We start from the raw sequence: 22,988 nt of genomic DNA on the forward strand, positions 1-22,988 counted from the left end.
AACAAAGAACAGGGAAAGAGCCCACTTGGAGATGTCTTCCCCCAAAAATATCCCCCCAAGCCCTACACCCCGTTTCCTGGGGAAGGCTTGATAAGAATCCTCACCAATTTGTACAGGTGAACACAGACCCAAACCCTTGGATCTTAAGAACAATGAAAAAGCAATCCGGTTCTTAAAAGAAAAAAATTAATTAAAGAAAAGGTAAAAGAATCAGCTCTGTAAAATCAGGATGGTAAATACCTTACAGGATAATCAGATTCAAAACATAGAGAATCCTTCTAGGCAAAACCGTAAGGTACAAAAAGACACAAAACCAGGAATATACATTCCATTCAGCACAGCTTATTTACCAGCCATTTAAACAAAAGGAAATCTAACGCATTTCTAGCTAGATTACTTACTAACTTTACAGAGTTTCTGAGACTGCATTCCTGATCTGTTCCTGGAAAAAGCATCACACAGACAGACAAACCCTTTGTTTCCCACCCCCCTCCCCCAATTTGAAAGTATCTTGTCTCCTCATTGGTCATTTTGGTCAGGTGCCAGCGAGGTTATCTTAGCTTCTTAACCCTTTACAGGTGAAAGGGTTTTGCCTCTGGCCAGGAGGGATTTTATAGCACTGTATACAGAAAGGTGGTTACCCTTCCCTTTATATTTATGACAAGTCCCCTGGTGGCAGCAGGAAATAGTGTGCCCTACCATCTAGTTGCCACATTAGAGATGCCACAGTGTACCTAACAGCTGGGGCATTATTGGTGGGGGGCTAAGTCTCACCATCTTCTAAGGACCAGCTGTCTCCCTCTACCTATAGATGAAATGCTCCAGCTCTCCTTACAAATCTACAGAGGCAACCTCGTGGAGAAACCGGTCACAGATCCCTCAACATATCTTGAGACTTCCACATTGGCCATCGGGTTGTTTACCACCTTCAGCTCCAAGATATGGCCAGTGAAAGAATTACATATCGATGGGCACATTTCTTCCCGTTCAGCTGTCTTCCTCTCTTTCCGCTCCACTGGCAGAGGCGCCGACTCTGTGGGTGCTCTGGGGCTGGCGCACCCATGGGGAAAAATGGTGGGTGCTCAGCACCCACCAGCAGCCCCCCTATCACTTTCCCCTCACCCCCCATCCCAGCACCTCCCACCCACCACGAACAGCTGTTTCACAGCATGAAGGCGGCTGGGAGGGACAGGGGAGGAGAGAGGACACGGCACGCTCGGGGGAGATGGCATGACTGGGTGGGAAGAGGCGGGGTGGGGGTGGAGCAGGGGCAGGAAGAGGCAGGGTGGGGCCGTGGGGGAAGGGCTGGAGTGGGGGGACGGTGCCTGGATCAGAGCCGGGGGTCCAGCACCCACCGGCACTTTGGAAAGTTGGCACCTGTGTCCACTAGTATCTGCTATTATAAACAAGCTGCTCTTAACACAAGTAGAATTCAAAGGGAAAAAGCAAGCAGCAGGCTCATTGTAAGTAACAACCAGATACATGTGCAGTCTAGTCCCATTGGGGCTTTCTAGCTTGCTTCAGGATTTGAAGCTGGATCAGATGAAAGTGCTGATTTCCAGAGAACAGCAACAACACTCGGCACCCCTGCAAGTATGTGCAGAAGTGCAACTAGGCCACGAAGATCCAGTGCGTACAGATACTCTGACCTGATATGTAGGTGTGTGGGGCAAATATTTGCCTTTGTGTCATGAAACCAGCCCCCGTAATAGCTAAGTAATGTACCAGTGGCACTGCATGGATGCCAGTTACAGATCTTTTATTCACATCCTAGTCCTTGTTACAATCTCATTCAGCCTAACACAAAGTGAAGGCCTCAGCAGAGCATCACTATTGATGTCAGCTCATCTTTGTGGCTGGAATTCTTTACTGCACTCACCACTGTGTCACAAGTATAATCTGTAAACTGACTTCAACGGGGTCCTGGTTTGCTATTCACTGGACCATGCTGCTTCTTGTTGCTCTGTACCATTTGAAAGTTTACAGGCTTTTCTGTGGTACACAAGGTTGGTTCCAGCTCTAAAAGGTCTTGAGACATGAAAATCAAGGCAGAACGGAAGCAGAGGGTAAAAGGTAAGATAGTAATCGGAATGACGTGATTGTAAGGTAACAGATCAATGCCAGCTCGGAAGAATCAGCCTACTTGTGTACCTGCACCATTATTTACCTGTCGCAGGAGGGTGCTGAGTACAGAGTAAGCCTCCCTTTGCTCAAGTCCTTTCAGATTGCTATGCACCATTGGAAAGCTAACATTTCCCAGCCACTTGCCAGTTGTAATGGGCAGGGACTGTCTCTTCCTATGTGTTCATACACATGCCTCGCACAATAGGGCCCTGATCTCAGCGGGGGCCTTTAGGCACTTCTATACATAAGCTGCTTCTCCTCCTCCTACTACTAATAATAGTGTTAATTTTCCTTAATTAGTCAATGAGGTTGGAGGGATGAAGTCCTGGTTGTTCATGGGACACGACCTAAAGTGGTGAGTGGTCCATCTTACCAGGAAAATAGCCGGCCACTTCGCAGGTGGGTCAGGATGCTTTCAGCACTACCCATCACTGTCCTATACCCTCACTTTCAGCTGTTTCATGTGTGTAAGAGAGGGCACAGTTTGGCTTGTGAACTTCACAGCTGCAATAACCTGCCCTACCTTTTTTTGCATTGAAGATAAATGGTGTTGTGTGGCAGCAAAGAGGGACTCCACAGCTAAAGCTGTCTGGTTTTTAAGGGACACCACTGGAATCCCTAAGATGAGGCCTACCATAAAACTGAGACCAACTGTTAAGGTGCCTGTCAATTTCTCTGCCTAACAAACCTTGACAGTGGAGCTTTAAAAGAGAAAAATCAGAAAAGAAAGATGTTACACGGTTCAGGTGTTAGATGCAGCACATTCCTGGATAAATTGACCCCAGAAGAGTTAGGTTCAGAAGCTCCGGGAAAGAGGAAAACCGGGTGGCCCTAGAATCCCTACGAAAATGATTGTGTATTCAGCTATGTAATTGTGATGGCTTTTTCGTCGTCTGTGTACTGCTCCGTTAAATCTCTCTGACCAGTTTGTAAAGCCTGGCAGCTTTTGAGTTCAGTCCACTGCAGATTGTCACAGAAGAGACATACACATTGGGCCAGATCCTCAAGTAGCATAAACTGGCATAGCCCCGTTGACTACAATTGAGCTATTGTGATTTGCATCAGCTAAGAACCTGGCCCATTGTGTGCTCGCTCATAGAGACTTTACTTTTGTTCTCTCTTAGCTATAGTGGGTCCCACTATCAGGCACTAAACAAGCTGCCTTCTCTGAGTTGTCAGTCCCTGCCACCCTGCAACGTGAATGCAGATTCACTACATTCATAGATTGACAGAGCACAGGGCCAGTTTTGCTCATCTAGTCTGATCTCGTCCATACCACAGGCCATATACCCTTTATTTCTAGTTTAAATATGTCTAGCTTCAACTTAAAGCCACTGGATCTTATTATACCTATGTCTGCTAGACTGAAGAGCTCTCCATTGTAAAATTCTGTTCCCCCTGTAGGTACAAATAGGCTGTGATCAAGTCACCCCTTAACCTTCTCTTTGTTATGCCCAATAGATCGAGCTCCTTGAGTGGATCACAATAAATCTTATTTTCAAGCACTTTTAATAATTGATTATCGCTCCTCTCTGTACCCTGTCCAATTTTTTTGAATTGTGGATGCCAGACCTGGGCACAGGATTCGAGCAGCTGGCACACCAGTCCCAGATACAGAGGTAAAATAACCTCTGTACTCCTATTGAGAATCACCTATTAATTAGCCCTTTTGGCATCAGTATCATACTGGGCCCTCATGTTCAGCTGATTATCCATCATGATGCCCAAGTCCTTTTCAGAGTCATGGCTTCCCAGGAGAGAGTCCCCCATCCTGTAAGTATGGCCCGCATTCTTTGTTCCTAGACACAGGACTTTACATTTTGCCATATTTAAATACATGTGGTTGGTTTGCCCTCAGCCCACCCAACAATCCAAATGGAGGAGGAAGCAGAAGTCATTGGACTGCCATATCAACCTACGGCTTGTTTTATAATGAATGTGTTGGATCTTACTATGAAGCGTAGCCGACAGGGAAGAATTTTCCTGGATTTTATAAAAGACTTCAGTTGTAAAGCCTGAATTCACAGTGCCAAACTGTGCCCTCAGACCTGATTGCAATGCAACCCCTTTTCCATTCCTGGATGTGCTCAGGTCTAACCGGTTGGCTGTGTTGGCTCTGCAGGGCTAGCAGGAGTAAATGGCAATAAAAATCTTAATTTGGTCACTAAGAACAGCGGACAAGCTTCTGAATACACCGAGGGAGCAGACCTATGGCCTTTTCTACATTAGGAAGTTATATAGGTAAAGTTAAAGCAACCTCTGTGGTGTGAATGCAGTGATACCAATATGAACGTGCTTATGAACGTACAGCTCATTCTCATACGGGAAGGGGAATAATCTATACTGGCATGAGGCATCTTGATACCAGGATAATTGCATCCGTGCTAGGGGTTGCACCGGTATAACAACCCTACCACTACAATTCTACTTAATATTGATGCCTTGTGTGTAGACCAGGCCTAAGAAGCGACCATTTTTACATTGTCACTTTTCAGAATGGAGCCATAATTCCAGAGTTTAATTTGTGCCAGGGCTGAGCCCCGGCACCTCTGGGCTGGGCAATTCACAGCCCCGGCACCTCTTCCGTTACAAATTACGCCCTGTGCACTTCTGTGTGTTCACTCAGCTTCCATCTCCTGGGAGCCTGCTTCTGCCAGCTCAGTCTAGCCTAACCTCCTGTGGACTTCCATGGGATTTTGACCTGTGAGAGGGTGGCAGGCTCTGGCCAATGTACCTAGAGCAAAAGAGCAAGAGAACGAGTGATGGGTAACTACAAAGGGATACATACAGTGAGTGGCAAGAGCAAAGCCTGAATGATTTATGTGTTTTCACCAGATCCCTGAGATGTATTTACATCCCCATCTTCCATTTCCTTATTTTCCTTTTATTTTTAACAGTAGGAGGATCCACTGTCAATCGTACACACTGAGGGGACTTTGTCCAGAGCAACAGAGTTGATTTACAGGCTTGCCATTTGGCTGTGTGACTTCAAACGTTTTGCTCTGAACGGAGAGACGTATAATTTCCACACCACTGCCCTGAGGTGGAGTTACAGCTTTCTGATCATACTTAAACTATATGGCATGAAGTGTCCTCTCTCCACCTATCAATAAGGGCCTCAATTCAGGACAGCACTTAAGCTTGCGCTTCAGTCCCATGGAAGTTAATGGGACTGAAGAACAAGCTTAAAGTTAAACCCGTGGTTTGGGTGGGATTTTCCAAAACATTTATGGGTGCTCGGCACACAAGTCAGATTGAAAACTACGCACTCAGTGCTTCCCTGACGAGGGATGGCTTTGACGGCGTATGCTGTCGTGGTGTTCCGAACGGGGGCGAGAGGGCACAGGCTAGCATGGCGTGACTATCACCAGAAGTTTGGAATAGCCACGAAACTCATGATTTGTTAATCATAGTAGCTGAGTAGCGCCTAGAGGTGTTAATCAAGTTTGGGACCCTACTGTGCCGGCCATTGTGAATTTACCATCTAAATAAGTCCCTGCCTCAAAGAATTTACTATGTAAATAAAGTGAGTTACCAGGGTCATCCCAGATGAATGCCAATAAATCTATTCTCTCACACAAACACCACAGCATATCCTAAGTATTGCACATCTATTTTAGGGTACCAGGCTTCAGACCCCAATCACAGTGCTTAGCGCTACCTCTGACAGATACCCAAGGATAGCTTCTTCATACTTAGCTGGTCCTGACAATAATGTTTCAATGAACAGAAGAAATGTTGCAGAGGATTTACAAAAATTATTGGGACTACTTTTTGTGTCCTTCCACCTACATAGTCAGGTGGCCGTATCTACCATGAGCCTAACTATGTGGAGCAGAGATGGAGCCATTGCCACCTCTGAAAATGACCAAAAATTATGTAAACTGTTCATAGAAATATCAAAACTTTATAGCCAGATGTCTTGAGCCCTTCCAGGACTAGAAGCAAGAGTTGTTTGTCACATAAATAATCTTCAGGTCCCACTGGGAGCTCCACTCTCAACCAGTATCAAGCTCCCATTTCTAGCCTTGCAGAAACAGGAGATATCAAAGTGCTGTCGTATTTATATACAGAAAAGCTGGACTGGAGCCTATCCAGGCTCACAATTCCAGGGGGCGGGGATGGAGAATTCCACATCTCAGGGAGAAGAAGGGTGTTCTGAGGCAAGTAGGTTTATAAACACTGGCAGCTGCTCAGAGCTTTGGCTCAAGACTTGAATTGTAGGGGATAGCTGGGGGTCCGATGTACCCCCATGGTTCTGGAGCAGCCATCTTGTGCTCCAGAAGGAAAGCTTTTATTAAAATAAATCAGTACATGAATAAATAAATAAGTGCACAGCCTTCTTGATTGCAAAGAAAATCTTCAGAATATGATCCCAATGTAAACTGACTGAATGAAGTAGGCCTGAGTGTGCAGACAGCCTGGAACGATAGCTCTGAAAGCTGTGTCTGGTCGCTTTCATCTCAATGAGGTGTTGGCTCACAAGCCCAACAACGATTAATTTAAATAACAACATTCATTGTTAAGTATTTCACTGATGATCAAAGCAAGTAAGATAGGAGAGGAAGGGGCGTATTATGAAGAGCTGCACAAGGAACCTTAAGTGACAGCTCATTTTGGTGCCAGGAGTGGACACCTCCTATGAGTGCCAATAGTGCCATTTTGAACACCTCCTATGAGTGGCGTCTCATGTGGGCGGAGCTTTGGAAGAGCTCTGCTGTCCCCGATGGTTTCACTGTGCCACTGTGTAGGGCTGGTTATACCGAACCTCCAACTTACAGCCAACTTGTTCTGCTAAAGTGAGTCTGCATTGGACGAGCCACTGTGTAGATGGGGCAGCATGGAACCAGGGTCTGCTGCTGGAATAAATAACCTTTTCCTCTGTCATCTACTCAGATGTGTTCAGTAGAGACCAAAAATCATTACTGCCGGATAGCTGTATTAAATGAAATAAGTTTAGAGAGACGGGGTGGTGGTGATGGTGTGAGGTATTATCTTTTATTGGACCAAATTTTCTTGGTGAGAGAGACAAGCTTTCAAGCTACACAGAGTGCTTCTTCAGGTCTGGGAAAAGTACTCCGAGTGTCACAGCTAAATATAAGGTTGAACGGGTAGTTTAACATAAGTAGTTAGCACATATTGTAAGGGGCCATTCAAGGTGAAGTGGAAACCTTGACTAGCTGCATTAAATGAAATGAGTTTAGGGAGAGAAGGTGGGCGAGGTCATCTCTTTCATTGGACCAACTTCTATTGTGAGAGAGACAAACTTTGAAGCTACACAGAGCCTCTTCCCCTTGAATGGCCCCTTACATTATGTGCTAACTACTTATGCTGAACTACCTGTTGGAGCTTGTATTGAGCTGTGACACCCTGTCTTTGAGCACTTTTCCCAGACCTGAAAAAGGGCTCTGTGTAGTTTGAAAGCTTGTCTCGCTCACCAACAGAAGTTGGTCAAATAAAAAAATAAAAACACCGCATCCACTTTGTCTCTCTAATATCCTGGGACCAACAAAGCTACTTCAACGCTGCATACATGAAATGAGTTTGGCAGTTTCAGTCCATTGTCAGTGGCCACTTATCAAAATACCACCACTCACGACAGCACCATGACTGGTGGCTTCAGCAGAGAGACTGAGGACTATAAAAGGGCTAGAGCGACTTAGCTGCCCTCTCGTCACTAGAGACACTCCCTGCAGAACAGGATGAAAGCACGTTGGTGATGCAGTGATGGCAAAACTCACCCAGCTGCTACATGTTCTGTGGAAAGACAGACGGCATCAGTCTCTAGACTGTTGCCTTCACCAGCACTAAGTTCATCTGGAAGAAGCAAAGGGGCTTTATACAGCCACATGCTTTGCAGGTTTATATTCAGCACCGCTCTAAATTTGCTACAGAATAATATGGAATATATATATATATATATATATATATATATATATATATATTCCATAGCTTACCAGAGGTCATTTTTTCAAACATCACATATGGTCATTGGTTAAGTATTTCATTACAGAGCAGATAAAAGCCCCAGCTGTCTCCAGTGGTTAGCATTGCCATGTTTTATTTATTATCTTTTGTACCTATTCATCATGAAGGACACCTGGGTGTCCTTTTGTTAACCTCCAGCTGAGTTCACTTTTGGATGGCAATTTAAGATGGTGATAGAAAAATGAATAAATAAATACATACAGACATAAATAAATAAAATAAAAATTTAAAGGCGCTGAAAACATTTATTAGATCACTTTTCTTTCTTTCTTTTCACAAAGAGGAGGAGGGGCATGCAGTTTTCACAGGGGAAAAGCATAAAACAGTGACCACTGAACATTTATATGAATAATGACAAGATTGCAGTTAGACCAACTAGGATAACTAGGACAAAGGCTTTCCATCGTCATACTTCAGGACATAAATTTATCAGCAACTGGCGTCAGGACCATCAGACTGCAATTGCTAAGTCCCTAAATTACTTTTGAGAGAGAAGCGGGTAGGGTTTTATAATTACCCTCCTATTTGAGCAGCATGGATCTCCCATTATGCAACACAAAACCCCATGAAATTCATCTTGTTCCATTGCAAAATACGGACCCCCCAACCCAGACTGACGGAAAGGTTTAACATTTTGACTGAGCCCAGAATGCCAAGCGACTGTGGGGTGATTTGTAGTTTAAAGCAGAAAACACAGGAGGGCTAATGGTTTTGCAGGGCTTCAGAATGTAACCAAGTGAACCAGGGGTGCTGGAACAATTTATATAGTGGGGGTGCTGAGAGCGATTGAGCCAAGCTATAAACCTTGTATAGGATGGAAACTACTTCAAGCCAGGGGGTGCAGCAGTACCCCCCGCACCTCAAGTTCCAGCACCTATGAAATGAACTGCTCTTTCAGCTTGAGGTAGGCCTGGGTCAGAACCTCAGGTCCCAATGCCCCTAAAAAATGGAGTAATTTGGAGCTGGCTGGAATGTCACAGATGATCCCTATGTTTACAATGGGGCTAGATAAGAACCTCACATCCAAACACCCCTGAATTTTAGGGAAGTTTGGATCTGCATCCAAACTTAGGACACAATGGTACAAATTGACCAAGAGCTATGAGAGTGATTAAAGGATTAGAAAACATTCCTCACAGTGATAGATTCAAGGAGCTCCATTGATTTTGCTTAACAGAGGCCAGGTTAAGGGGTGACTTGACCACAGACTATACAAATCTACATGGGGAACGAGCATTTGATAATGAGCTCTTCAGTCTAGCAGACAAACAAGATTCAAGGGCTGGCAGTTGAAGCTACACAAATTCAGACTGGAAATCAGGTGTATATTTTTAGCAGTCAGGGTAATTAACCATGGAAACAATGTACTATGTGTGATAGTAGATTTGCCATCACTAGCAATTTTTTAATTTAGACTGGACATTTGGGTTTTTTAAAAGATTTGTTCAAAAGGAATTGTTTTGGGGAAGTTCTCTGGCCTGTGTTATACAGGAGGTCAGACTAGATGATTACAACTGCCCCTTCTGGCCTTAGAATCTGTGAATAGTGAGTGACAGAACAGAGCCATCCAGCCCCAAAGGGAGCCTGGCAATACATCCCTTACTCCCCGCCCCCATACAGCTGGCAAATGCATAACAAAGATGGATCCAAGCTCCTGTTGCACCCCACCCTTCTCGCTCCATCTTTGAGTAGAAAGGAAGCAACCCCGGCATACAGGCTGAAATTCCACCTGGCTATTACATGGGCTGCATCAAAGTGGAAGTGCTCCCCACCCCCATGACAATGTACAACCAGGCAGAATCCAAACTAACCCCGTCTCTAAAATGGTCCAGACCAAAACCCTGGCTCCAAACTCCCCTTTCAACCGGGGGTCGGGGGGTGGGAGAGAGGGGTTTAAGGTCCACATATGGCACCTCTCTCTGGTGCTCAGGCCCAGCTCTAGCATCCAAGCCACAGGGGTTGTTCAAGTCCCCAGGTTTGAAGCAAAATGTAAGGGGTGCGAACTGTGGCGAAGCAAGCCAAAGACAAGATTTAGTATTGTGGTTATTACAGTAGCACCGAGAGCTGTCCTGAAGATCTTACAGTCTGAGAAAAGGCGCAACAAGTGAGCATAGGACAGCTGGAAGGGGAGGCGAAGGAGGGGGAAGGCAACAGCAATAGGACCATGCAGTTGCATACATTAGCTCAACTTCAATGGAGCTATGGCTGAGGGTCTGGCCCTTTTTGATTAAAGTGGGTCATTGAGCCTTGCTTGAGGCACCCATCATTGAATCATGGAAATGTAGGAGTGGGAAAGACCTTCATAAGTCATCTAGAATGGGGAGTAGATGGCCAGCCCTCTGTGGAGATAGAGGTGGTTAGGGACTATTTAGAAAAGCTGGACGTGCACAAGTCCATGGGGCCGGACGAGTTGCATCCGAGAGTGCTGAAGGAATTGGCGGCTGTGATTGCAGAGCCCTTGGCCATTATCTTTGAAAACTCGTGGCGAACGGGGGAAGTCCCGGATGACTGGAAAAAGGCTAATGTAGTGCCAATCTTTAAAAAAGGGAAGAAGGAGGATCCTGGGAACTACAGGCCAGTCAGCCTCACCTCAGTCCCTGGAAAAATCATGGAGCAGGTCCTCAGAGAATCAATCCTGAAGCACTTACATGAGAGGAAAGTGATCAGGAACAGTCAGCATGGATTCACCAAGGGAAGGTCATGCCTGACTAATCTAATCGCCTTTTATGATGAGATTACTGGTTCTGTGGATGAAGGGAAAGCAGTGGATGTATTGTTTCTTGACTTTAGCAAAGCTTTTGACACGGTCTCCCACAGTATTCTTGTCAGCAAGTTAAGGAAGTATGGGCTGGATGAATGCACTATAAGGTGGGTAGAAAGCTGGCTAGATTGTCGGGCTCAACGGGTAGTGATCAATGGCTCCATGTCTAGTTGGCAGCCGGTGTCAAGTGGAGTGCCCCAGGGGTCGGTCCTGGGGCCGGTTTTGTTCAATATCTTCATAAATGATCTGGAGGATGGTGTGGATTGCACTCTCAGCAAATTTGCGGATGATACTAAACTGGGAGGAGTGGTAGATACGCTGGAGGGGAGGGATAGGATACAGAAGGACCTAGACAAATTGGAGGATTGGGCCAAAAGAAATCTGATGAGGTTCAATAAGGATAAGTGCAGGGTCCTGCACTTAGGATGGAAGAATCCAATGCACTGCTACAGACTAGGGACTGAATGGCTAGGCAGCAGTTCTGCGGAAAAGGATCTAGGGGTGACAGTGGATGAGAAGCTGGATATGAGTCAACAGTGTGCCCTTGTTGCCAAGAAGGCCAATGGCATTTTGGGATGTATAAGTAGGGGCATAGCGAGCAGATCGAGGGACGTGATCGTTCCCCTCTATTCGACAGTGGTGAGGCCTCATCTGGAGTACTGTGTCCAGTTTTGGGCCCCACACTACAAGAAGGATGTGGATAAATTGGAGAGAGTCCAGCGAAGGGCAACAAAAATGATTAGGGGTCTAGAGCACATGACTTATGAAGAGAGGCTGAGGGAGCTGGGATTGTTTAGTCTGCGGAAGAGAAGAATGAGGGGGGATTTGATAGCTGCTTTCAACTACCTGAAAGGGGGTTCCAAAGAGGATGGCTCTAGACTGTTCTCAATGGTAGCAGATGACAGAACGAGGAGTAATGGTCTCAAGTTGCAATGGGGGAGGTTTAGATTGGATATTAGGAAAAACTTTTTCACTAAGAGGGTGGTGAAACACTGGAATGCGTTACCTAGGGAGGTGGTAGAATCTCCTTCCTTAGAGGTTTTTAAGGTCAGGCTTGACAAAGCCCTGGCTGGGATGATTTAACTGGGAATTGGTCCTGCTTCGAGCAGGGGGTTGGACTAGATGACCTTCTGGGGTCCCTTCCAACCCTGATATTCTATGATTCTATGATTCTAGTGCATTCCCCTGCACTATGGCAGAACTATGTAAAACCTACACCATTCCTGACGGGCGTTTGTCTAACCTGTTCTTAAAAACCTCCAATGACAGAGATTTCACAACCTCCCTCATCAAGTGGCAGCATTTGTACTTTATTGGTAGCAGGATTGCCCAGTGTCTGAGAGCAGAGGTCCATTTCCGGCTGACTTCAGTACTGGTTAGATCTAAGGAAGAGCTTCGCTTCTTAACCAATAAACATTGTGCTTGAACAGTAACAGCCAACTGGCTTGCAGGTTACTGGAGGAATCATACATGAGATGTTTCCATCAGCAGCATCAGCCTATGGACAAGGGCATGACTAATATTGTGCAGCTCTGTTCTTGGTTTTCTCTTAGTGCTAACAGCCTTAGGGCTAAAAGCCTTTGTCCTCTGTGCAGACTGCAGGATGGAGTGTAAATTGGCAAAGATCCATTGGTGATGAGCTCCATCACTCCCTGAGAATTTAGTCCATTATGTGCACAGAACATGGTGTTGCATTACAACATACCAGCCTCGCCCCAGATCAGCAGGAGCCTGCTGCCAGATTTGGGAAAGCTGGAGGCATGGTTTTAGAAGCAGGTAAGGTGAGCCTATTTTGTCAAACGCACTCAAACACCATTAAGACTTGAACTTGAATGTTATAGCACGAGCTGCACATTCCACTTAAGAGATTAGCTTGTGGTGTCCCCAGGCCAGATTGCACCCTGAGAACCATGCATCGCAGGGACCCATTGCATCTATGTCTCACCTGGTTTCTACACCTGCCTCCATGGCATGTTTCTCTCCCATCCTCTGAACCGCAGAGAGCTCTCAACAGGACAATAATCCAGTAGGATCTCTACAGAGACCTTCAAAATAATTGTCCATAGGTCATCAGAAAGTAAGGACTTTTAGTCCCTATTGAGATGGGCTAGATTCTATCTGATGACCTAGAGGTGAAAGTCGCTGGATCCCCAAGCTACCCAGTTCAGTGTTCTGAACACAAATGTCAGATATTATGAGATTTGTCCATCCCACTCCCCAAAGTTCTCAACCTCACCATCCCTGTGCAGAGCTAACACTCTAAGAAGAAAGTCCACTTTTTTCTTGCAAGAGGTGGAAGCATTCCTCACCCCAGAGGGAGCCAAATTCTGGCAGAATGTGGCACATGAGCAGGTGCCAGGAAATCCAGACATGGCAGAGGAAGAGGAATGGAAATTTTTTACCCAGATTCTGCCACTACCCAAAATTCAGTGAGGCTGTTCCACAAACCCTCTGCACCAGGAGCCACAAAGACAATTCCTGGGAAGGGATTAATGATCAGAGGGCTCATTCATACATTGTATGGGTACAACCCCTGTCCTAGCATTGGTACCTATGCACCCAATCAGACACATGCATACACATTATTCCTACTTTAGGCCAGACAAATCTGCATGAGCTAAAAGGAAGACTTTGACAGGCTATTGCTATTCAGAATACAGATACGTATTAATGCTGCTTCTGTACAGTATTTGCCCACCCGTAACAGAACCATTAAAACACTGGTCCCGGGTACGTCCCAGAGGCTGTATGTTGCATTTGATGTCAGACAGTTTGGTTAACAATTGGCATGTCTGGCTTCCTGCGGGAGGCGGCCATTTTACTAAAAATGTAGGTCATTGCAACACTAGTAGCAGGGGGCCCAATGTCAAAGATGGTAAACTAGTTTCCCTTCAGCTTTAATACTGGCTGTACAATTAAAAATATAGCTTTGCTCTTCACTTTTGAAAAGCAATGCGGGTAGAGGAATACACAGGAGACTAGGACTCAGGAACTCCTAAATTCTCAGGGCTTGGCTACTATCAAGGTTCCTTCCCCACTCTGAACTCTGGGGTACGGATGTGGGGACCCGCATGAAAGACCCCCTAAGCTTATTTCTACCAGCTTAGGTTAAAAACTTCCCCAAGGCACAAAATTCTTGCCCTTGGACTAGGCTATGCTGCCACCACCAAGCACTTTAACAAAGAACCAGGGAAAAGGACCACTTGGAGTTCCTCTTCCCCCAGCAATCCCCCCAAGCCCTTACACATGCTTTCCTGGGGAGGCCTGAAAATAAACAAGTTGAGCACAGACCAGCTTGGGTTTCTTGGGACCCTAAGAACCCAATCATAGAATCATAGAATCATAGAATATCAGGGTTGGAAGGGACCCCAGAAGGTCATCTAGTCCAACCCCCTGCTCGAAGCAGGACCAATTCCCAGTTAAATCATCCCAGCCAGGGCTTTGTCAAGCCTGACCTTAAAAACCTCTAAGAAAGGAGATTCTACCACCTCCCTAGGTAACGCATTCCAGTGTTTCACCACCCTCTTAGTGAAAAAGTTTTTCCTAATATCCAATCTAAACCTCCCCCATTGCAACTTGAGACCATTACTCCTCGTTCTGTCATCTGCTACCATTGAGAACAGTCTAGAGCCATCCTCTTTGGAACCCCCTTTCAGGTAGTTGAAAGCAGCTATCAAATCCCCCCTCATTCTTCTCTTCTGCAGACTAAACAATCCCAGCTCCCTCAGCCTCTCCTCATAAGTCATGTGCTCTAGACCCCTAATCATTTTTGTTGCCCTTCGCTGGACTCTCTCCAATTTATCCACATCCTTCTTGTAGTGTGGGGCCCAAAACTGGACACAGTACTCCAGATGAGGCCTCACCACTGTCGAATAGAGGGGAACGATCACGTCCCTCGATCTGCTCGCTATGCCCCTACTTATACATCCCAAAATGCCATTGGCCTTCTTGGCAACAAGGGCACACTGCTGACTCATATCCAGCTTCTCGTCCACTGTCACCCCTAGGTCCTTTTCCGCAGAACTGCTGCCTAGCCATTCGGTCCCTAGTCTGTAGCGGTGCATTGGATTCTTCCATCCTAAGTGTAGGACCCTGCACTTATCCTTATTGAACCTCATCAGATTTCTTTTGGCCCAATCCTCCAATTTGTCTAGGTCCTTCTGTATCCTATCCCTCCCCTCCAGCATATCTACCACTCCTCCCAGTTTAGTATCATCCGCAAATTTGCTGAGAGTGCAATCCATACCATCAGATTCTTAAAAAACAGAACTTTATTAGAAGAAGAAAACAAAGATAAAAGAAACTCTCTGTAAGATTAGAATGGAAGATAATCTCACAGTCAGTCAGATTCAAAACATAGAGAATCCCTCTAGGCAAAACCTTAAGTTACAAAAAGACACAAAACAGGAATACACATTCCCTCCAGCACAGGGAATTTACTAGCCAAAACAAAGAAAACCTAACACATTTTCTAGCTAGATTACTTACTAACTTTACTGGACTTGGAGGGCTTGCATTCTTGATCTGTTCCCGGCAAAGGTATCACGCAGACAGACAAAAGCCTCTCCCCCCACTGAAGATTTGAAAGTATCTTGTCCCCTCATTGGTCATTTTGAGTCAGGTGCCAGCGAGGTTACCTTAGCTTCTTAACCCTTCACAGGTGAAAGGATTTTGCTTCTGGCCAGGAGGGATTTTATAGCACTGTATACAGAAAGGTGGTTACCCTTCCCTTTATATTTATGACAGCTACCCAGCAAGTTAGCACACAGCAAGCCAGGGTGGGAATCAAGCCGCAATACATTTAAGCAGTACTCTGTGACTTTTACTGCAATGAGGCAGGGTCCACAGGACAAATTATTGCACGCAAGCTGATGCACTGTTGATTCGCACCCTGGTTTGCTGCTCACTAACTCTCCATGTAGACAAGTAGCCCAGTTTCCTAGGAGTATTTGCTGTTCATTATTCATTGCTATGGGAACAGTCATTTTCATTATGTGGTATTTTCTCTCTTCCCTGATTGGATGAGAGGAACTGTAATAAAGAGGGGTAGTGAGGGGCAGGTCACTGGGTCTTTGAGTCACTCAGGAGAGGTTTGAGATGATTTGTGAGATGAAGAGGAATGCGCCAAAGCTGGTTTACATTAAAAACCCTCCTTTTGGGTAACTTAAGCCAGGTCCTGCCAGAGCCAGCGCCACTAGGATAATTAGTCTATAATACTTAAACAGAGATCAGATTTGTTTGTCACATTCACACCAAGTAATTTTGTGTGTAGCTCCACTCACAAAGGGTGTAGCGAGATCCTTGTCTTCCTTATTTGGTTGCATCTAGTCAGGAGGTCCACATGGTCCAACCCACCAAAGAGGAGATCACACACTTATCTGTCTCATTTAACTGCATTACAGCCAGGGTTCTGGCCCAGGCTTTGGGGACGGAGTCCTTCCACATTGTGTTGAATAGCTCTAGTAAAGCACCGTGCAGCAATATTTAATTTCAAGTGTACTCGCTGAATAATACCGCTATCCATTTTTCTGTCACCTGTTACTATTCACCATGCTCATTGTCACAAGCCAATTAGCATAAGAATATAAGAATGGCCATACTGGGTCAGACCAAAGGTCCATCCAGCCCAGTATCCTCTCTACCGACAGTGGCCAATGCCTGGTGTCCCAGAGGGAGTGAACCTAACAGGTAATGATCAAGTGATCTCTCTCCTGACATCCATCTCCACCCTCTGACAAACAGAGGCGAGGGACACCATTCCTTACCCATCTGGGCTAATAGCCATTAATGGACTTAGCCTCTATGAATTTATCCAGTTCTCTTTTAAACCCTGTTATAGTCCTAGCCTTCACAACCTCCTCAGGCAAGGAGTTCCACAGGTTGACTGTGCACTGAGTGAAGAAGAACTTCCTTTTATTTGTTTTAAACCTGCTACCCATTAATTTCATTTGGTGGCCCCTAGTTCTTATATTATGGGAACAAGTAAATAACTTTTCCTTATTCACTTTCTCCACACCACTCATGATTTTATATACCTCTATCATGCGCCCCCTTAGTCTCCTCTTTTCCAAGCTGAAAAGTCCTTGCCTCTTTAATCTCTCCTCATCTGGGACCCGTTCCAAACCCCTAATCATTTTAGTTGTCCTTTTCTGATCCTTTTCTAATGCCAGTACATCTTTTTTGAGATGAGGGGACCACATTTGTACACAGTATTCAAGATGTGGGCGTGCCATGGATTTATATAAAGGCCATACGATATTCTCCATCTTATTCTCTATCCCTTTTCTAATGATTCCTAACATCCCGTTTGCTTTTTTGACTGCCGCTGCACACTGCGTGGACATCTTCAGAGAACTATTCACGATGACTCCAAGATCTTTCTCCTGATTAGTTGTAGCTGAATTAGCCCCCATCATATTGTATGTATCGTTGGGGTTATTTTTTCCAATGTGCATTACTTTACATTTATCCACATTAAATTTCATTTGCCATTTTGTTGCCCAATCACTTAGTTTTGTGAGATCTTTTTGAAGTTCTTCACAGTCTCCTTTGGTCTTAACTATCTTGAGCAGTTTAGTATCATCTGCAAACTTTGCCATCTACTGTTTACCTCTTTCTCCAAATCATTTATGAATAGGTTAAATAGGATTGGTCCTAGGACTGACCCTTGGGGAACACCACTAGTTACCCCTCTTCATTCTGAAAATTTACCGTTTATTCCTACCCTTTGTTCCCTGTCTTTTAACCAGTTCTCAATCCATGAAAGGATCTTCCCTCTTATCCCATGATAACTTAACTTACGTAAGAGCCTTTGGTGAGGGACCTTGTCAAAGGCTTTCTGGAAATCTAAGTACACTATGTCCACTGGACCCCCATTGTCCACATGCTGTTGACCCCCTCAAAGAACTCTAATAGATTAGTAAGACATCATCTCCCTTTACAGAAACCATGTTGACTTTTGCCCAACAATTTATGTTCTTCTATGGGTCTGACAATTTTAACATCTTTTGTTGCAACACCTGAGCATTACACCAACCAATTGTCATTAACAGGGTATTGTCAACACAATCTCAAGCAACCACGCCTGTTAGTAGCAGATCACAGCGATCTGTTGCAAATGAATTAAATCTTTGCTCTGGACAAACTGATTGGCAAAAAAAGGTAGTTTATTCCTAAAATGGACTTTTCAATGAATTTTCAAATGTCTTGAACTGTTGCAATCCAAAACTCTATAGTGATTCATTGGTATTGTTAATAGTAGGGCCTAAAGTCCCTAACCAAGATTGGAGCCCCATTGTGTTAGGTGCTGTACATACACATAGTAAAAGACAGTCCCTTGCCCTGGAGAGTTTATAGTCTAAATAGACAAGACAGACAAAGGGTAGGAAGAGAGGCAGTACCACTGATCCCCATGTTACAGATGGGGCTCAGAGGCACAGAGAGATTCATGCCCAGATTTTGAAAGGTTTTTAGGCAACTCACTCCCATCGATTTCTAAATTTGGGCCTGCGCGACTTGTCCAAGGTCACACAATGGGTCTGTGCCCCCCTGGAAATTGATTCCAGATCATCTGCATCCCTGTCCAGAGCTTTAACCATACTGCCATTGCCTATGTCATAGCATCTAGGTGCGCCTGATTGGTCATATTTAACCCAACTACTCTGACATTGTGAATCAGGCTGTGGTCCCAGTTCTGCCCTCAGCTAATGAAGGGTGAAGTTCTATGGATTTACATGCATGTAACTGATGGCAGAATTGGCCCCAGCCAGGGTATCTTAATAACACTTTGGGACAAAGTGTGACATAGGCTACGAAATCCATCTAGGTCTAGCTGCTGCCAAGCCCCATGGTGCTTTTTCATGGGCATATAGGATTGAAAAGGACCTTTTGGGTCATTGAATCCAGCCCCTTGCTATTCAAAAGGGTAAAAGTGGGCCCCACACTACAAGAAGGATGTGGAAAAATTGGAAGGAGTCCAGCGGAGGGCAACAAAAATGTTTAGGGGGCTGGAGCACATGACTTATGAGGAAAAGCTGAGGGAACTGGGATTGTTTAGTCTGCAGAAGAGAAAAATAAGGGGGGATTTGATAGCTGCTTTCAAGTACCTGAAAGGGGGTTCCAAAGAGGATGGATCTAGACTGTTCTCAGTGGTAGCATATGACAGAACAAGGAGCAATGGTCTCAAGTTGCAGTGGGGGAGGCTTAGGTTGGATATTAGGAAAAGCTTTTTCACTAGGAGGGTGGTGAAGCACTGGAATGGGTTACCTAGGGAGGTGGTGGAATCTCCTTCCTTAGAGGTTTTTAAGGTCAGGCTTGACAAAGCCCTGGCTGGGATGATTTAGTTGGGGATTGGTCCTGCTTTGAGCAGGGGGTGGGACTAGATGACCGCCTAAGATCCCTTCCAACCCTGATTTTCTATGATTCTATAACAGTGAGGTGGCAAAATATGCAGATGACAGAAAACTACTCAAGATAGTTAAGTCCAAAGCAGACTGAGAAGAGTTACAAAGGGATGTCTCAAAACTGGGTGACTGGGCAACAAAATGGCAGATGAAATTTAATGATGATAAATGCAAAATAATGCACATTGGAAAACATAATCCCAACTATACATACAAAATGATGGGTCTAAATTAGCTGTTACAACTCAAGAAAGAGATCTTGGAGTCATTGTGGATAGTTCTCTGAAAACATCCACTCAATGTGCAGTCGCAGGCAAAAAAGCTAACAGAATCTTGGGAATCAATAGGAAAGGGGTATATACTAAAACACAAAATATCATGTTGCCTCTATATAAATCCATGGTAAGCCCACATCTTGAATACTGCATGCAAATCTGCTCGCCCCATCTCAAAAAAGATATATTAGAATTGGAAAAGGTACAGAAAAGTGCAACAAAAATGTTTAGGGGTCTGGAACAGCTTCCAGATGAGGAGAGATTAATAAGATTGATACTTTTCATCTTGGAAAAGAGGGGGGATATGATAGAGGTCTATAAAATCATGACTGGTGTGGAGAAAGTAAACAAGGAAATGTTATTTACTCCTTCTCATAACACAATAACTAGGGGTCACCAAATGAAATTAATAGGCTGTAGGTTTAAAACAAGCAAAAAGAAGTATTTCTTCACACAATGCACAGTCAACCTGTGGAACTCTTTGCCAAAGGATGTTGTGAAGGCCAAGACTATAACAGAGTTCAAAAAAGAACTAGATGAATTCATGAAGGGTAGGTACATCAATGGCTATTAGCCAGGATGGGCAGGGATGGTGTCCCTAGCCTCTGTTTGCCAGAAACTGGGAGTGGGTGACAGGGGATGGATCACTTGATGATTACCAGTTGTGTTCATTCCCTCTGGGGCACCTGATATTGGCTACTGTTGGAAGACAGGATACTGGGCTAGATTGACATTTGGTCTTACCCAGTATGGCCAAGGTCACCTTATCCTATAATCCCATAACACATTTATCAATCTCTATCTTAAAACCATTTAAATTTCTTGCCCTCTCTTCTACTGGGAGGCTCCTCCAGAATCTTGTTCCACCAATGGTTAGAAAATTTCTTCTAATTTCCAGTCACCATTTATTCATGACCACTTGAGCCCCATTTGTTCTTGTGCCAATGTCGTCCTTTAGCTACAATAGCTTTCTCTCTCCTTAGTGTTTATCCCCCCTGAGTATTTACGGAGAGCAATCATGTCCCTTCTTAGCCTTCGCTTGGCCAGGCTAACACACCAAAGTCAGTCTCCTCCTCAGTTTTCCTTTTAGGGGCATCTCTAGTTACTCAAAACATGCATCGACACGGACAGTGTTGCTGTCTTTGGAAACTTGTTCCACACATTCATTATCCTCAGTGCAGAGAAGCTCTTTGCAGTACTCCCACAAGGAATGGCTCGTTTGTTTTCACATTTTTTGACCCCTGTGATATGTGTTCAGTTAACAAGTACTTGAAGAGTACAGCTTAAGATATGCACCAAGCAAAGCATCAGTCTTCAATCTGAATTTTCCTAATGTCTGGGAGGAGAACGGACAGACCTCAAAATGGGCTGCAAAGAGAAACTGACCAACCCTAGTCATTTCTGCAGGGCAGTTAGCTCCATTTTTACAGTGGAAAACTGACTGGAAATATTTTGTTCTGTATTATGCTTTGTCTATCTGCACCTTGACAGTTCTTTTCCAATGGGGCCTTAGAAGCCAAACATTAGAAAAGTGTGTTACAAAATTTTGGGCCTAGTTATTGTAAGTTCTGTTTTCACTTTAGTTAAAAAATAAAATGGACAAATGAGAAACTATTAATTCAGCATTAAGAAGGTAGGAAGTTCTTAAAGTAAAGGGCCCTAATAATAATAATAAATAATATTCTGTCGGTATACATTTGTTTTCTCTTCTTTTATACTTTTCGGGACAGGGACTATTTTTTTTGTTCTGTGTTGTACAGCCCCTGGCACAATGGAGTTCTGGTCTATCACTGGGTTCCCAGGCAATAAAATAAGAAACAGGAATAATAAAGAATTATAAAGAGCTAAAACAAATGCCAGGAAACATGACAACATGCAGGCAGATCCATTCCTAAGCAGAGCATTTTTCAAAGTTTTCCTAGATGCATCAGCGGGTCTTTAATATAATGTTGTGAAATAGAGTTTATTTCTTGTAGTGAACAGAACTGATTCATCACAGGGAACATATGGCTTCCCATATGATTTAGCATTTGGGTCTCCACAATGTAACATATCATTGGAGTTAACAGTTGTGCCTGAGTTTTGCCATGCTAAGAGCTGTTACTTAGTTTGCCCTATTCCCACAGATCATTTTCCTTTTCTAAAAGTACATTGGTCTGCTTGTATACAGGAAATGTTCAATACTGCACCCTTCCATTTGAGATGGAGACTCTGTTTGGGCTAGATCATCGGGCTCAACGGGTAGTGATCAATGGCTCCATTTGTAGTTGGCAGCTGGTATCAAGCGGAGTGCCCCAAGAGTTGGTCCTGGGGCCGGTTTTGTTCAATGTCTTCAAAAATGATCTGGAGAATGGTGTGGATTGCACCCTCAGAAAGTTTGCAGAGGACACTAAACTGGGAGGAGTGGTAGATACGCTGGAGGGTAGGGATAGGATATAGAGATACCTAGACAAATTAGAGGATTGGGCCAAAAGAAATCTGATGAGGTTCAACAAGGGCAAGTGCAGAGTCCTGCCCTTAGGATGGAAGAATCCCATGCACTGCTACAGACTTGGGACCGAATGGCTAGGCAGCAGTTCTGCAGAAAAGGACCTAGGGGTTACAGTGGACGAGAAGCTGGATATGAGTCAACAGTGTGCCCTTGTGGCCAAGAAGGCTAATGGCATTTTGGGCTGTATAAATAGGAGCGTTGCCAGCAGATCAAGGGACGTGATCATTCCCCTCTATTCGGCATTGGTGAGGCTTCATCTGGAGTACTGTGTCCAGTTTTGTGCTGCACACTACAAGGAGGATGTGGAAAAATTGGAAAAAGTCCAGCGGAGGGCAACAAAAATGATTAGGGGACTGGAACACATGACTTATGAGGAGAGGCTGAGGGAACTGGGATTGTTTAGTCTGCAGAAGAGAAGAATGAGGGGGGATTTGATAGCTGCTTTCAACTACCTGAAGGGGGGTTCCAAAGAGGATGGATCTAGACTGTTCTCAGTGGTAGCAGATGACAGAACGAGGAGCAATTGTCTCAAGTTGCAGTGGGGGAGGCTTAGGTTGGATATTAGGAAAAGCTTTTTCACTAGAAGGGTGGTAAAGCACTGGAATGGGTTACCTAGGGAGGTGGTGGAATCTCCTTCCTTAGAGGTTTTTAAGGTCAGGCTTGACAAAGCCCTGGCTGGGATGATTTGATTGGGGATTGGTCCTGCTTTGAGCAGGGGGTTGGACTAGATGACCTCCTGAGGTCCCTTCCAACCCTGATAGTCTATGATTCTATTCTATGATACATGAGAAATTGGCCCTCTAACTGAGCTTCCAGGACTGGCTCCTTCAGTAATTAATGCTTGGACCACATGGTTGGCTGGACCTTTTGGAAAGTGTGTTTGAGCTGTAAAATAACTCATGCGAGCAGAAATCTTCTGCATTTGAACATCTTGCCTTCCAGCTCAT

Source organism: Natator depressus, chromosome 2 (genome assembly GCF_965152275.1).
Source record: "Natator depressus isolate rNatDep1 chromosome 2, rNatDep2.hap1, whole genome shotgun sequence".
Classification (NCBI taxonomy): domain Eukaryota; kingdom Metazoa; phylum Chordata; order Testudines; family Cheloniidae; genus Natator; species Natator depressus.